Source organism: Megascapheus bottae, chromosome 22, assembly GCF_031878675.1.
Source record: "Megascapheus bottae isolate mThoBot1 chromosome 22, mThoBot2.hap1, whole genome shotgun sequence".
Lineage (NCBI taxonomy): Eukaryota > Metazoa > Chordata > Mammalia > Rodentia > Geomyidae > Megascapheus > Megascapheus bottae.
The window spans coordinates 28,182,321-28,199,057 of record NC_143530.1 but is presented as its reverse complement, the minus strand read 5'-3'; the positions used below and the strand labels follow the sequence as shown (position 1 = coordinate 28,199,057).

General features: G+C 44.4%; 1 pseudogene; it reads right to left on the bottom strand.

Moving 5' to 3' along the window:
• Positions 1–4,891: 4,891 nt before the first annotated feature.
• On the bottom strand, positions 4,892–14,200 carry LOC150048425 (tubulin beta-1 chain-like; annotated as a pseudogene).
• Between the last annotated feature and the right edge of the window lie 2,537 nt (positions 14,201–16,737).

Here is a 16,737-nt window from a genome sequence, read left to right as displayed (position 1 = left end):
GGGCCGCTGGGTCCCAGGAGGGCACCAGTCTCTGGCAGGAGACACCCTCGCTGGGTCCTCAGGTCACGTCGCAGCCCCTTCCCCTCCTCACTTTGATTGTCCTGGCCAGGCGGGAGCCCGGGCCCCGAATGGGCGTAGGGGACTATGTCCTCTTCCCCCCTCCCCTCCCCTTCTCGGCACCGGAGAACCACAACTCCTGGGTCCCGCAGGGACCTTCCGTCACGTTGCAGCCCCTTCCCATCCTTACTCTCCCCTCCCCCCTTTCTCGCGGGCAAGAACCAGAACTCCTGGGCCTCGCAGGGTCCTTTTTTCCATTCCTTGGGGAATCCATGGCTTGTTAGGGGACCAGTGGGGTGCCCCTTGGGGAGGAGTAGGGGAGCTTAGGGGAGACAGGGGGTGGGTGGCTGGCTGTCTTCAAAGACAAGGAAGGACTAAGCACCTCTCCAAGGAAAGCTAGAGGCCTGGAGGAGTGCTGGGTGTTGGACTTGTCACAGTCCTTGTAATAAAAGCCTGTTCAGTGGTGTGTGTGTGTGTGTGTGTGTGTGTGTGTGTGTGTGTGTGTGTGTGTGTGCATGCATGCTCGCCCATCTGCATGAAGAGAAGAGATTTGACACCAGAATGGTTGGGTCAGAGATGTGCACATTACCCGCGTTAGGTCATGTTGATTACCCTCCCTGAATTTCAGACCTTAGCCATGCAGCCACGTGGGGCCATGGAGCAGCTGAAATGTAGGAAGTTTGATCTGAAATCTAACAGCTGTGTGAGGCACACACCCGCTTTCATGGGCTTTGTAAATTGGGACAAATTAAAATAATTCCTTTGCTTATTTCTATATTGACTACAAATCAAAATGATGTTTTGGATATATTGTGTGACAGTGTTTTTGAATTCACTTTTTATTTTAACTTAAAAATGAGAAAAGGTCAGGAACCAGTGGCCCATGCCTGTAATCCTGCTACTCAGGAAGAGATCTGAGGATCATGATTCAAAGCCCGCCCAGATAGAAAAGATCATGAACATTTGATTTCCAATTAACCACCACCACCAAAAAAGCCAGAAGTAGAAGTGTGAATCCAGTGGTAGAACTCTGTCCCTGAACACAGAAGCTAAGGGGTACCACCCAGGCCCTTAGTTTAAGTCCTAGTACTTGCACAGAGACAGAGAAACAGAGAGATAAAATGAGAAAAAAAATAGAAAAATGAAAAAAAATACAGACAGGGCTCACATTGTATCTAAGCAACATTTCTCTAGACTCAGCTTTATGGGATCCCCATTTCACTGGCTCGAGGAAGGGTGAAAGACTTGACCATTCACAAAGCTGATAAGTGAAGGAATCCACATTCATTCTATAAGGACAAAGCCCTTGGACTTTCAAGTGCTTTGGTAGGATGAGTTTAGGGCTAAACTGACTTATTCTCCAAGAAGATTATAAACAATGTACAGGGGAACAGAGGCCTACACCTTTTAACACTCTGTATATGAAACAATGGTAATTATAGACACCCTGGACCTGGCTTTGTGAGTAGGAAATGAGAAGCCGTGTATGAAAGCAGGTTAAATTTATGGAGCAAACAAGCCTTCATAAGCCCGAGACAATGCTGTCATTAAACCATGAATCCAACTTGCCATAGTAACAGCTGGCATGCATCACAGGAGAAGAGAGAAGCCAATCAGGAGTGAATCATTTATTAGGCTATGTCACATCTTCACCCGCCCTGCTTCAGGAAGCGAGACCTCCCGGGGCCTCTGAGCAGGCAGGTCTGGTCTCTTCTCTCAGGGTAGACATGGAAGTTCTAAATTCTCTCCTCTCCCCTTCTTCCTGTTCAAACTGCTGAATCCACTGGACAGCTTGTCCACTCATGCCATTCCCAGAGATCCAGGGCTTAGTCGCCACATCTCCGCACACCTGCTCCCAACTCCACATCTTAGCTCTCTACCATCATCAACTGGAGCTTTCTAGAACCTCTCCAGAAAGTCCCTACTCCAGGTGATATCACTGATTGCAGTGGCATGAATGATTCTGATTGCACTGATGAATGATTCTGGAGCTAATTGTCTATCAGCTTCTGCTATTTCATTATGGCCAAGAGGAGCAGAGAACGAGCCTCGAAGGCATAGTGCTGGTGACAAGGCCCTTACAAGTGGACATTAGTTCACCTCGGGGAGGTGTTCTGCTGTGAAATGTCACATCCATTCTTCTGGTAAGTGCTAGTCTGGGCCTTTTGAGCAAAAATATGCTATCTAGGTTAGGTGTTAAATGCTCATGAGGCTGCGTATTTTCTTTTTTTTGTTGTTGTTTTTTTGTTTGAAAAGCATTTTTATACTATATTAAAAAACCACAAAATAAAAAAGGGATCAATCAACAGGTCCCTTAGAAGTCCTTCCAAGACTCTCAGTGTCCAGCAGCCACGGAGCTGCAGCCTTCCTCTCTGCTCAGTCAGTAGCTTATTTGAGGATCGCCAGGAATGACTCTAGTTCTTAAAAATAATCAAACTTGCTCTGCCAAATCCAAGACCCTGAATTTATCCAAATTGTAGAAACAGGCTTTTACCGCTCGTCCACCAAAATACCTGCCATTCAGATCCACCACAGCTTTAATTGCTGATTCAACTCTTTCCAGTTCTAAAAATATCCGAACTGCTTCATCATCGGGGGCACCAGGAATTTCAAATATCACACATTTTCCAACTTTGGCATATTTTTCACATTCTTCCTTGGTTTCAACTTCCAAGTCTTCATCTACTTCTCCTGCACCGACCATGTTCCTCAGCAGAACCACTTTAGTAGGGCACTTAAGTATCTCTGTTAATGGATTGGAATCCGACTTCTTGGATGCATCCTGAGTCTCTCCCTTCTCCGTGGCGTCCCCCACGATGATCTTGCCGCCCCTCTTGCTGGTCTTCTCCACAGACAATGCAATGCTCAGCCCCTGCTTGTGCTTGCCCAGCCCCTGGCCTTCACGGAAGCTGTACTTCTGCATGATCTTATGCACCACTGTGCCCCCCCATGTTAGCAAGGAAGGAGTTGCTGGTAGGCTGCGTATTTTCTGATGACAAAACCTAAAAACGTATAAGGTACTAAAGAGCAGGAGTGTGCCATTCCACAGTTCTCTATATCGATTTTCTTCTGTAGTTCCTGTTTCATGCATTCTTTTCTTTTTTTTCCTAGAGATGATTTCAAGCATACTGGAGGGTGTGTGTAGGTTCTACACAGATACTATGCCATTTTCTATAAGGGGCTAGAACATTTGAGGAACTGGGTATGTGTATGAAACCTGGAACCAGGCAACCCCAGATACTAAGGGGCAACTGTTAAGTATCCACTGGGGCTGTTACAGGAGTGAATGAACTCATACGGGAAAATACTTAACAATCCTACTTGTCTCCTAATAACTAATAAGTAGGCCCAAGCTCTTACAATTAGAACCCTTTCTCCTTCCTGACTCCTTCCATCTTTCCTTCCTGGGGATCTTCCCCATAAATTTGGGCTCAACTTCAGTATTGCTGCTATAGTTTGGATAGTGAATGTCTCTTAGAGGCCCATATGTGAAAGGCATGGCAGATGGTAAACCCCTTAAGAGGTAGGCCTCGTGGGAGTTGGGTATTGAGGATATGCTTTTTAGGAGATAAGAGGATTCTTCCTTCTCCCCTCTCTCTTTTACTCCCTGTTCACCATATGATAAACAGCTTCCTTCCCCCAGGAGCTCCTACCATAATGAACCATCCATCACAGGCTCCGGAGAGATGAGTCTGATGCCCATGAAATCTCTAAAATTGTGATTTGAAATAAACCGTTCGTCCTCATCAGTGGTTTACCCCAAGTATTTTGTTATAGTCACAGAAAGCTGAGTAATACAGTCACTTTCTGTGTGATGTTCTTATTAGGCAGAACAGCTCTCTCCTCCGTGCCTTGTGTGCATACCTCCTAATTATTATCCCTTGGACCTGGCCCACAAGAAGCATTAGGTAGTCTGTAGATATGAATAAGCAGCAGCACCCTTCAGAAGTGAGTTGAGGCATTGTTTGGATGCTCATTGCCTACCCACACTCAGACAGCCTGCAGATCAGTGAGTGACCCCTATGCTTGCAAAGTCTGGCTCCCACAATCCCCCGGGGCAGTAGCCTGGCCAGCTCCTTAAGTTGCCAGGAAACACTGAACAGCCTGTTTTCCTGTCACTTCCCAGTTTTCTGGCTCCCTTGCCACCTATTTTCTGAACACCGGCTCTTTTCACAGTTCACTAAGATCTAGGCTGCCAAGGATTTGGGTGTGACTGGCCACGCTGCCCTCCATTTGGCCACATCAGTGGAGAAAGAGGCCCAGCCATTTGTCTTAGAGCCCAAGATCTGTTCCATTTCACTTTCAAGGGAAGTAGCAGTTACGGAAAAGATGAGGACAGCCTGCTCCTGGCTGTGAGCAAGAAAGTGGTTGTGGAGAGTCTAGTAATCCCTGAAATGTGCAGGGGAGAGTTTTGAGGAGGGGGAAGCCGGGTCCAGAGCAACAGGCCCACAGCCTCTCATCCTGTATGCTCTTCCCTTAGGCCCCTCCACATGCCCACCTTGCCAAAGCCACACCCACGCTGCTGCAGAATAGCCTTTCCCTGTGCACCCCGAAAGGGCTCTACACTGCTTTTAGACCATCCTGTAGTGGGAGCAGCAAGCAGCCACCACCAAACCAAGAAATGGCCAAAGGGAATGCTCTGGACACAAGGGTCTTCTAGCTAGCTGGAAGACAACATCCAGGGGCAATTTGTAGAAGATATTTAGTGGGTCTAGAGCACTTAGGATATGGGACTGTCTAATCTTCAGCCTCCTTGGTTGTACAGTCTAGATCTGCTTAAGAAGCCCAAATTGGCCCCAATTTTTAGCGTTCCCTCAACACTCTCGCACATGAGTCAATGCAGGGAAGTCTTTGCATTCAGGCCTGCACTCACCTGGCCCAGAAAACCCAGGCAGGTGGTTGACCCCACTCATGGGGTCTGACACCAGGTGGCTGAGATCTCCGTAGGTGGGGGTGGGCAGCTTGAGGGTACGGAAGCAGATGTCATACAGGGCCTAGTTGTCGATGCAGTAGGTCTCATCTGCATTTTCTAACAACTGGCTCACAGAGAGCATGCGTTGTAGGGCTCCACCACTGTGTCCGACACCTTGGGCGAGGGCATGACACTGAAGGTGTTCATGATGCGGTCTGGGTACTCTTCTCAGATCTTGCTGATGAGCAGCGTGCCCATGCCTGAGCCAGTGCCACCTCCCAGGGAGTGGGTCAGCAGGAAGCCCTGGAGACAGTCACAGTTTCAGACTCCCTCCTCACCACATCCAGGACAGAGTCCACCAGCTCAGCTCCCTCTGTGTAGTGGCCCTTGGCCCAGTTATTGCCTGTTCCGCTCTGTCCTGCCAGAAGGAAAGAGAGTGTCAGACACAGATTCAAGAACTGCCCACTGTATCACTTGTACTCTAGACAAGGCAAGATTGATCCTAGAGTAGTAAATTCTTTTCTTTTTTTTATCACTTGAGTCACAGCACCACTTCCAATTTTTTCTATATATGTGGTACTGAGGAATCAAACATGGGTCTTTGGGCAGGCTGGGCAAGCACTCTACCACTAGGCCAAACTCACAGCCCCAGATTCTTTTCTTTAGCTACATTTTTTTTCTTTTTTTTTCAGTACCAGAAAAACTGAACTACTGGGAAAGAGGAACTGTGCTCAGAGGTTCTAAGTGACTGATAAGACACAGCACTGCTGTGCTGTGGCCAGGTGTGGTGACCACAACCAAACTGTAAACAATGTGTGGCAATACGTTAAAAGATGGGATTTTGGAAGTTTTTACCCTAAAGAAATGCTTGAGAAGATAAATGTGTTTAATCTGATTTAAAGATTACACATGTATCAGATACTTCTCATTCTGACTTCAAATTTTATTTTCTTTATGTACCAGTTGAAAGATCTGGGATCATAATAAAACACAAATCCAAGTTGAGCAAATCCAAAGTGCCTCTAAAAGGAAGAACCAAACATTCTATAAATACTCTAAATGCAATTTAGAAAAGGAGGAGGGAAAACAGCATGTGCAGAGGGTAAGAAGAACGCCCTACACCTTGGTCATAAGCTGGGATTTGACCCTTAGCACCTTGAGGTAGTTAGCTGTTGCCCCTTTGAAATTACATGAGCCTGTAAAATCCCGTGGAAGCTTTCATTATTCTTTGTTCTTTGCTTCAGAAGCTGCTCTGTCATGGAGGGCTGGCCCAGCCTCAGAAGGCTGGCACTGAGCTCTGAGCTGTCAGAGTGGTCTGAAGTATGATCTCAGCATACAGGGAAGGTTAGGCAAGAACTGAGGCTGTGTGGACACAGGCTCAGCTCCAAACTGAACTTTGGGAATGGTGGAACACATGGTTATGTCCCATGAACCATGACAACATACCAAACACAAAGTTGTCTGGCCTGAAGATCTGCCCCAATGGTCCTGATCTCACTGAGTCCATGGTGCCCGGCTCCAGGTCCACTAGGATGGACCGAGGGACATATCTGTTACCTGTGGGAACAAGAGCAGATTTAGACCTGTGCTTGGGAAGCAAATCATAAGCAGAGCTCATAAACCTAGGGAGCTCTCACAGCAGAATTCTTTGCAGCAAATTCCAGCACTTGAGACAAAAGAAGGAAACAGGAATGGACATAGTGAGCATGCTTCATCCAGCAGGAATCTTCAGCAACTAAACCAGTTATTCTGCAGTTAGCATTTAAAGCGCTATGCAAACAGCATTTCCTGGTCGTTTGTATACTCCCAGGGCCTTTCCTCTGCCACATATGGAAAGCCAGGTTGCCATCCAAACACTTACCAGCAGCTTCATTGTAGTACACGTTGATTCGCTCCAGCTGCAGGTCACTGTCGCCATGGTAACTGCCAGTGGGATCGATGCCATGCTCATCACTGATGACCTCCCAAAACTGAGATGAAATTGAATCATGTCATGATCTGGAATCCTAACTGTCCCCAAGAATGGCCTTGAATGGTAGCCATTCTGGTCAGGCAGTGGAAAGGAGTGTAGAGAGCTGCTGTCCTCCATTTCCTGCAGCAGCTACTGCAGAGGGGCTTGGAAATCCACAGCGCATCAGCCATATTGTGGAAGGTGGGAGGGGCAGCTTGTATTGAACGCAGGGGGTCTTTTGTCACTCTAAGCAGTACCACATGTGGCTAAACCCAGGGTTTGATGGTACCTGCTTGCCTACCCCCACACAAATCTCAACAGCACATGTTTATCACTGTTATCCATTTTGACTTTAGTACACTGATCATGGAAGACTGCACTAATTTTGGGAGGGATGGATCCCAGGAGGACACCAGCTATAAAATGAGCTGGCCATTGTAATAATACAAAATCCAGCATGAGGTTGCAGCAGAGAGACAGTCTTACATCTGTGCCCAGCAATAAGCCACCCACCACAGCTGCAGTGTCTCTGTATGGTGTTGTGTAGCTCCATCCAGTGTAGGCTCCTTTATAAATGGAAACAAGATGATTGTATCATATGTCAAACATGTAGGCTCATCTATATGACTCTCTGGCCAACTAAAACCTAAATGAATCGTCTCTATCTATTTATCTATGTAAACAAATTCATGCTGGGCTCTGGTGGCTCACACCTGCAATTCTAGCAACTCCAGAGGCTGAAAGCCCATGAGACTCATCTCCAATAAACAATTAGAAGTGGAGCCATAGCTCAAGTGGTAGAGCACTAGCCTTAAGCACAAAAACTCAGGTCCCTAAGTTCAAGCCTTAGGGATAGCATGTGTGCATGCATGCACTCATGCAAACACGCACTCACATGTGGGCACACACACACACACTTAACTAGTTATAAGGGACCATTTCAACTGGGAGAATGATTTTGGTTTCAGTAATCTGCAACCATCTGAATTAAACAGATAAGGGATTGATGAGAACAGCTCGCAGGAAGTTTTCATAGAGGGATGGGATGTCAATCAATCAAATGAGGCTATAAAGAGGTCCTGGTAGAAGTAGACACTAACTTGGGACTGAGCACTGACCAGTGTTGAATGTAAATGTTCAAGCTACTACAAAAGGACAAGAATAGAAAATTTTGCTTCAATATGAAAACCATGAAATCTCATGTCTTTGGGTTAAGAAACATGGCTTTGTCTTCAGGACAAAAGTTGAGTGCAGATTGGAATTGGCAGCTGAAACATTTGCTGTCTTTGTGGGGTAATAACATCACAGTAGGCTGCATTAAATACCTTCATGTTCATATTCAGCATGTAAGGGCTTAAGAAGTGTCCACACTCTGTGGACCCCAGGAAGAGGGGGTGGGAAAAAATGTTAGTACAGCTATGTGGTTCTCTGATGTCCATCTCAATTTCTTATTTTTTCATACTTGATGCAGTGGTCTCAGGACCAGATTAGTAACTTCTTAAACAATAAATGGCAACTGTACTCATTATGTCAAAATTCCTAAGTGCCTAACAATGGGAGTTCATCTCTTCTGGCAGAACTGGGTTAACAATGAGTGCAGCTGTGTTACCTAGCAGTGTTTACTAGTGGCTACTAATATCTATGGATCTCTAGCCTACATGAATGACAGTGGACAGAAGGAGATATTCTCACTACACTGATTGCTTCTGGCCAGATTTCCTAGCACAGTGACCAAACCTTGTAACTTATCTATAGGTGGACATATTTGATAATGATAAAAGTGATTACTGGAGAGAACGCGGAAAGAAGGTAGAAGAAAGTAAATAAATGAATATTGGCTTACGCGACAAGGGAAAAGGTGTTTTTATTAATGCCTTAAGAGACTCAGAGAAAGAAAAACCACATTGTCTTTTTGCAGATGCCTGAAAGGATCAAGCTATATAGTACTGAGACCATTTGCTTTGGAAACCTGATAGAGTTTTCAAACTTTGTCACTCAAAGAGATATTTTGGTTAGAAAATATGGCAATGAACTAGAACGACTGTTAATGACAAAGTGAAACTCTGGTCATGTGGTGACATTTTTTGTCTCTTATCTTTGTAGGTTACTGTTTTGAGATGTGGTATAACATTGGCCTTATCATCAATAAGATGTAACTACCTTATGTAAGTAGGTTTTATGCTAATGCACATATTATTGATCAAATACACTGAGCAACAGAATTATAGCCCTTTTGGACTGACTTGAAGAAGATCTGGATTTAACTCACCATTGCTTCACTTCTGAACTAGTGCTGTACAAGTTTATCGTAAGATCCAAACAGCAACAAATCATGCCAGGAAGGGTCTTAGTCTATTTTCTTTTTTGCTATGACAATATTTTATAGAAGATGAATTTTCTTTAAAAGAAGGCTTATTTTGGAAACTGAGACGGTCAGGAACATCAGCCTAGCTTTTGCCTGTCCTCTAGAGAGGCCTTTGTCATGTACAATAATATGACATAAGATGGAAGGAGTCAGCTGAGTGTCTGTGGCTCTTGTCTATAATCCTAGCTACTTAAGAGACTGAAATCTGAGGACTCTGGATCCTCGTCAGGCTGGGAAGGAATGTCTGTGAGACTCCAATTAACCATTGAAAAGTTGGAAGTAGAGCAAGTGGTACGCACTAGCCTTGAGCCAAAAAAGCTTAGGGACAGCATTCTGACAGCCCTGAGCCAAAATGCCCAGGGATAGCCCTGAGTTCAAGACCCAGAACTGGCACCAAAAATTAAAAAAAGGAAAAAGGGAAAGGAAGGAAAAAGGAAGAAAGAAAAGATGGAAGGAACCACATGTGAGAGAGAGGATGGAAGACAATTGCTAAATATTTTTATAGCCTTTTGCTCTTGAGATAATTAACCCCCTTTTATGAAAATGATATTCAGCCCTTCATGAGAGTGGAGCCCATCAAGACCCCCAAACCTGCCATCATCATGAGAGCCATCCCCAAGGAAGGGGTGGTGGCATTGGATGGGGAGCCACTATGTTTAGCTGAAGACAGCTCTACAAGAGGAATCCCTGAAACCCCAGTTTGCAGCATCTGGGGAGTTTACCATCTCGTGACATAAAGGGTGTATCCAGCAGTCTAAATCACATGCATTTGGAAACCTTCACTCTGTGTGTGGGAGGGGGGTTGGGGGGGAGGAGAGGGAGGAAGAGAGGGAAGGGGAGAGGGGAGAGAATAATAGAGCTTGACCTTAGGGCCTAGGCTTGGTCCCTGAGCTTCTTTTGCTCAAGGCTGGCACTTTACCACTTGAGCCATTGCTTTTTCTGAGTAGCTTATTGGCAATAAGAGTCATGGATTTTCTTGCCCAAGCTAGCTTCAAACAGAGATCTTCAGATCTCAGCCCCCTAAGTAGCTAGGATTACAGGCATGAGCCACCAGTGCCCAGGAAGGAAATCTTGACCTTTTTTTTGGCCTGTGATTCAAGTGTGAATTCTCTCCAATATGGGGGTGTGCCATTAGAAGGCCTGAGGTTGCTACACAGGTAGTAACATGCATTTGATCAGCCATTCCATGGTCACAATGCTATTGCTGTCTGTGATTGCCACATCCATCTCCCATTTGTCTCTTAAACAAGTAGAGAAAAAAGCAAATGCCTCTTTATGAGGAACATCGGTGCCTACTATGCAGTTGTGTTTATTTAAAGAGAAACTACAATTTATGTAAGTGATGAATTAGAAGTATTTGCATTTGAGATGATTTTTAGTTTACAGAAGGTTGATTCTCTTATACCACATCATGAACTTTCTTGAGCCTTGTATGCCATTCCAGTGGCAAAAAATTGAGTTAATCTCTCGTATATTACCCAAACTGTTTTGTATCACGAACATATTCTGTTTATCCAACTGGTGCCTGGTAAGTGCAGCATGCTGGGAGGTAGGAAGAAGAAAAGAGAAGGAGGCTACACTGAGTGCCTGCTGGGTTCTATAACCAGCTATGGGACACACACACACACACACACACACACACACACACACACGCACACGCACACGCACACGCACACACCTCTCCTCCTCCTCCTCCTTATGTGTGAGAAACAAGCTCAGAAGGGTTAAGAAAATGTCCTCCTTGAAATCACACAACGCTATAAAAAAAAATCAGTAATTGCATCTCCTGCTGCCTGACAGCACATATTCTGGAGTTTCACATCCAAGCCGTTGCCTAGGCAACCAGCACCCCGCCTCCGGGACTGTCTGCATAAACAGGGAGGGCAGGGAAATGTTCCCAGCATCCTCACCCCCTCATTTCCTGCATGAACAATGCTGCAGCCCTTTGTCAGGGTGTTAATATGGTGAAAAGAGAAAGCCCCAAAGCTTGTCCATGGGATTTTGTTTCATATGAGTTAGTTCCCCTACTAGAAGGACAGATTCGTGAAGCATCCCTCTTGTCAGCGCCTTGAGCTGTTTCTATTTTTATGCAGTCTCCTGTCACTTCCTTTTCTCTCAGGCTTTTTGTCCCTGCAGCAGAAATGAGTTCTCCCTAGCCACATGAGCTGTGGCTCTTGAGAAGCTGGAATCTCCGCTCAACCTCTGCCCAGAAGCAAAGGGCACTGCTGAGTCCTTGTTGGTCCTCGGTCCAGCCAGGACAGGGACTAGAACTGGCATATCTATGTGCCACATGAGCTGTCTGTTCTGGTGCAGGATTTTACCTTTGTGTTCCATGCAGATGGTTGATGGGACTTAGGGAATCTGGTCCTCTGGCCTTGCTGCAGGAGGTAGACTTAGGGTGAGGAGTGGAAGAAGCAGAGTGATTGTGCCCACTCCCTCCCTGCCTTTCATAACATAATCTTCATTCATGCAGCACTTCCTCTACCTTTTACCAATGAGCTGAAAAGCACTCACTTTCAAAAGCCACTCTCTTCTGACATGAATATTAATGAAATCCAAGCTCACGGGTGTTACTAAAAGCCTTTTCTTTTTCTTGTGCAAGCTGGAAATAACTATGGCCTGACCTGTTACAACATTTCAAGTAGCTGCAAGATGGCCACAGGTCAAGGATAAAGGAGCACCAGTCGTCTGACTGCAGTGCTGGTCACAGGGATGGGGCATGGGTGGACTTGATTCTAGAGGTATGGGAAGGGGTTAGCAACCAGGAGCCTGAGCTGCTGGCCAGAGTGCTCAGCAGTCTCCAGCTTGGCGAGCTGTAAAGAGCAAGGGGTGGGGCAGAGATGGGCTGCCACCCAGGCAGCAGGGTGGCAACCACTTTCAGCACAGTAGAGCTGGCATCTGGGAATTAGGTGGCGCTGGACACGCATGATACATTTCTTGGGTGTGGTAATGACATTGTTGTAACCTACAATAATGTCTTCGCCTGAAGATGTTGGCTAAAATATTTAGGGATGTGATGTCTGTATATAATTTGAATAGTTTAGAAATATAGTATGTATGTGTGTATGTGTGTGTATGCGTATATCTCTATCTAGCTATATATTTATCTATCCATCTACATTATTACTTGGGATGTAGGAGGAGGATCATAGACCCAGGCAAGCCAGGGAAAGGTTAGAAGAGTCCTATTTCAGAGACAAGCCAGCCATACTTATAATCCCAGCTATTACTTGGGAAGTAGGAAAGCCTATCTGAAAAATAAACTAAAAACAAAGGACTGGGAGTGACTCAAGTAGTAGAATACAAGAATGAGGCCCCGAGTTCAAACTCGGAAGGAAAATAAAACAAAACAAAAAAGGATGGAAATGATTACTGCTAACCCTCATGCATACAACCGAATTTCCTGATAACCAGCCAGCGGTGGGGGAGGGGCTGACAGGGCTTCCTGGCTTCTTCGTTATAAATATCATGCTGCACAGAAGAGTGAAAAGGCGTTCTGCAAATTCATCCCTTAGAAATGCATCTCCTAGAGCAGACTGCTGAGTTCTATTTTTATCTTATGTTTTCTGATTCTCCCATTTTAAATGCTTAATTGTTTTTCTCACTCAGAAGAACATTTTCATCTGATGACCCATCCAGTCTGTGGCCGGAAGTGGAAGCATGTGCTGCTTAGAGACTACACCATGACATAGATGGCAAGTCTTCTCCACCTTTCGTGTTCTGCTTCTAAGGCCTTGAAAGAAGAAAGAACCTCAACCAACCAAAACACACATATCTAGCAAATACACACACTTGTATAGGTGGGGCACTCAACCAAGTGGGTCATTTATATTTTGACACAAATCTATTTTGAGCCAATATGACATGAAGTCATGCTACAAATGGGTAAATATATGAAAACTATCTCATGATATTGATTTCTTCTAGACTGCGAAATCTCTAATAGCAACAAAAGTACCATATCTATCTGTGTACCCCTTGGCCCAGTACCATAGGCATTTAGGGAATGAATAAGTGAATGAATAAATGATAAAAGTAAAAACATAGACATTGGATGACATTTGAGCTCTATAGCAGCCACTTCATTGTTTGTATGACTAGGTTGCTTGTAAACTAAATATAGCAGATTATTCAGTGCTGGGAAAAATGCTCAGTAAGTGATACAGAATAAGTATAGAACACATCTCTGTCTTTATCTGTCAGATATAAGTGCTAAAGTAACATTCGAGGCGTGGAATGGGGAGCATTCTTTATCCTGTGTACATTTTGTTTCTTAATGCAAGTATGCTTTTGTTTGTTTGTTTGTTTGTTTGTGCCTGTATTGGGGCTTGAACTCAGGGTCTGGATACTGTCCTTAAGCTTTTTCCCTCAGTGCTGGGGCTCTATCACTTGAGTCACAACTCCACTTCTGGTTAACTGGAGAGAAGAGTCTCATGGACTTTCCTTCCTGTGTTGGCTTCGAATCCCAGACCTCAGATCTCAGCCTCCTGCTAGGATTATAGGTATGAGCTAGCGTTCAGTTGCAGATAATTTAAAAAAAACAATTGCTACTCTCTCAGACAAACACACTGAGGCTGTCTACTGTGTAGAAGAAATATATGACATGAAGATTGACTTGTCTCTGTGTAGAGTCCAGACTTAAAGAAGGACATGTTGATTTCACAAGTTTCTGGGAGGGAGAGGGGAGATGCTAAGAGTAACAAGCCTGGACCTGCACTTGGCTAAATTCCAGCAGCAGCTGATCATGTAACAGAAGGCTTAGACAAGTGGGTGGACATCTGAAAACAGAGAGGAACTTTCAGATAAGAAGAATAGATGATCAGCAAGTGTGAGAATACTGTCTCTCAAACGGTCTGTTTGGTACTTGATCAGCTGCAAATCTACACACTTTAAAGGCAAAGATAGCAACACTCATGGTTGTGCATGCAGCTCTGTCTGCAGGTTCCACAGCATCCTAAACTATTCCGTGCACTGGATTCAAGTCTGTTCCGCTCACTGCAGTAGATTTAAAATTAATACTCCTTCTTTAATACATGAAGGATGCAATGAGATCTCATATTGCAGGAAGGTGGCAATGTTTTTAAATGTGAAACTGTTTGTGAAATTTTAGTACCAAACACTGTGTGTGTGTGTGTGTGTGTGTGTGTGTGTGTGTGTGTGTGTGTGTGTGCTGGTCTTGAGGCTTAACCTCAGAACCTAGGCATTGTTTCTGAGCTTCTTATGCTCAAGGCTAGGACTCTATCACTTAAGCCAAAGCTCCACTTCTGGCTTTCTGGTAGTGTATTGGAGATAAGAGTTTCATGGATTTTCCTGCCTAGATTGACTTTGAATCACAATCCTCAAATCTCTGCATCCTGAGTAGCTAGGATTACACCTGATAGCCTGCTAAACACACACACACACACACACACACACACACACACACACACACACACACGCTACAGCTTTCCTAAAATTGACCTTAATTTCTGCCTTAGAAATTTCTATTTGTTGGATAGAAGTACTATCTTCAATATAGTCTATGTAGGTTAATGTTTATCAGCTTCTCTCTGAGGGTGTTTTAACCTACAGAGGTGTGCAATGCTGGCCGCTACAGAGAGGCTTATATCCTCCCTCTGGCACTTGGTGAGATGTCTGTCTTTCCAAATCCCTAATATAAAGCTGGCATATCATTCCTTAATTTCCTCGTCTAGATAAAGAGGCCTGCTTGATTCCCCTGCCCTCTCTTGGGTACTTTCACGTTCTCCCTTTAGAACATGGAAAATGTTCTAAAGCTCACCGCGATGTGCTGGGACTCACTAAGGTTCCACAAGACTGATTCTCTATCTCAACCTGGGTATGCCATTTGGAATGTCAGTGGGGCCAGCTGATGCTCAGGGATTTGGCAAAACATTATTTCTGGGTGTGTCAAAGAAGGTGTTTTCAGAGAAGACTGGCATGTGAGTAAGAGAAGTAAGGGGGAAAAGGCCACCCTGAATGGAAGCTGGAGGCCTGGAGGGAGCAGACAAGCAGCCAGAGGGGAAACTCCTTCTGTATGGTTCTTCTGCCCGGTGGGGTGTTTTCTTCTGCAGCTGTCTTCAAACATCAGATTCCAAGTGCATTGGCCTTTGGACTCAGATACTTGAGTGCTCAGTAACCCTTGGAGACCCTCAGTTCTCTGGCCTTGGACTGGAAGCTGTAGCAATTGTTTCTTGGTTGTGAGGCTTTTGACTTCTTGGAAATGAGTCATTGTCCATCTTCGTTGAGCCAGCAGCCTACAGCCTATTGTGGAACTCTTGATCCTCTATGATGTATGAGTCAATCTCTTAATAAATCCATATGCTATGTGTGCCAATACTGAGGCTCATGCTCTCATTTGCTTTTTTGGTCAAGGCCAGTACTTTACCACTTGAATCATTCTTCCACTTACTCCATAAGCTATGAATACATGGCTCTGTTTCTCTGAAGAGCTCTGTATATACACAGCCCATGTATTTCCACTACCCCTCTATCAAACTGGTGGGAGGGGGGCAGGGATGTGGTTGGTAATATCAGTTCTAGGGACCAAGGTAGAAACAAATATGTGCGTTTTGGACTTAGGAAACTACCAAAGCTTATCAGCTAGGTAGTGTTTGGAGTCAAGTAATGAATGACTCAGACAGCTTTAATGATAAGAGACTTACCATCTCTTGGAACAAAAACATGACAGTGATAGTTGTCAAAATGTGCCCTAGTGACTCCTCTGGGTCCTTAAAACCCTCCCAAGGCATCTGCACTGTCAAACCTATTCATTCTATGTTCAAGGTAGAGCTGTTTTAATGCAGTAAAGCAGCGATCAGTGTCTATTTACAGAAAGGTTTTGCTAAATAAATTTTATTGGTACTCATCCACATTCATTTGGTTACATATCGTCTATGGCTGGTTTTTTTGTGCTTTACCAGCAAACTTAGGGCCTTGGAACAGGTAATACCCAACTACTACTGAGATCTTTATAGAAAAACTTAGGTAGTCCTTACCATAGAGGATCAAATAGGTTTGGAGGTACTGCAAGATTCCATATTGTGACTTTAAGAAACTGATACATTTCATTTACTGTAGCATCATCAGAGAAGAGCATTGGCATACTTTGGTAAGGGAAGATTTTTTGATTTTTCTATTTCAACCTAAATAATGGCCTGAATGGATGAACAGCCATGAGAACCCAGCTATTTGTATGAAGTCAGATATTAAAAAGGTTTGAAAAGATGTGAAAGTATATTACTCATTACATCCTTGAATAAAAATATATTTATATGTGCAATATATATATATGTAGTAGGTCTATTTTTAGTGGGTTGACAGATTCACATTAAATAGCTCTCACTCTTAATTAATAATATAGAAAACATAAATAGACATAACTCACATTAAAAACAAAAACAAAAAAATCATATTGATATGGGTGTGGTGGCTCAAGTCTGTAACCTTGACTAC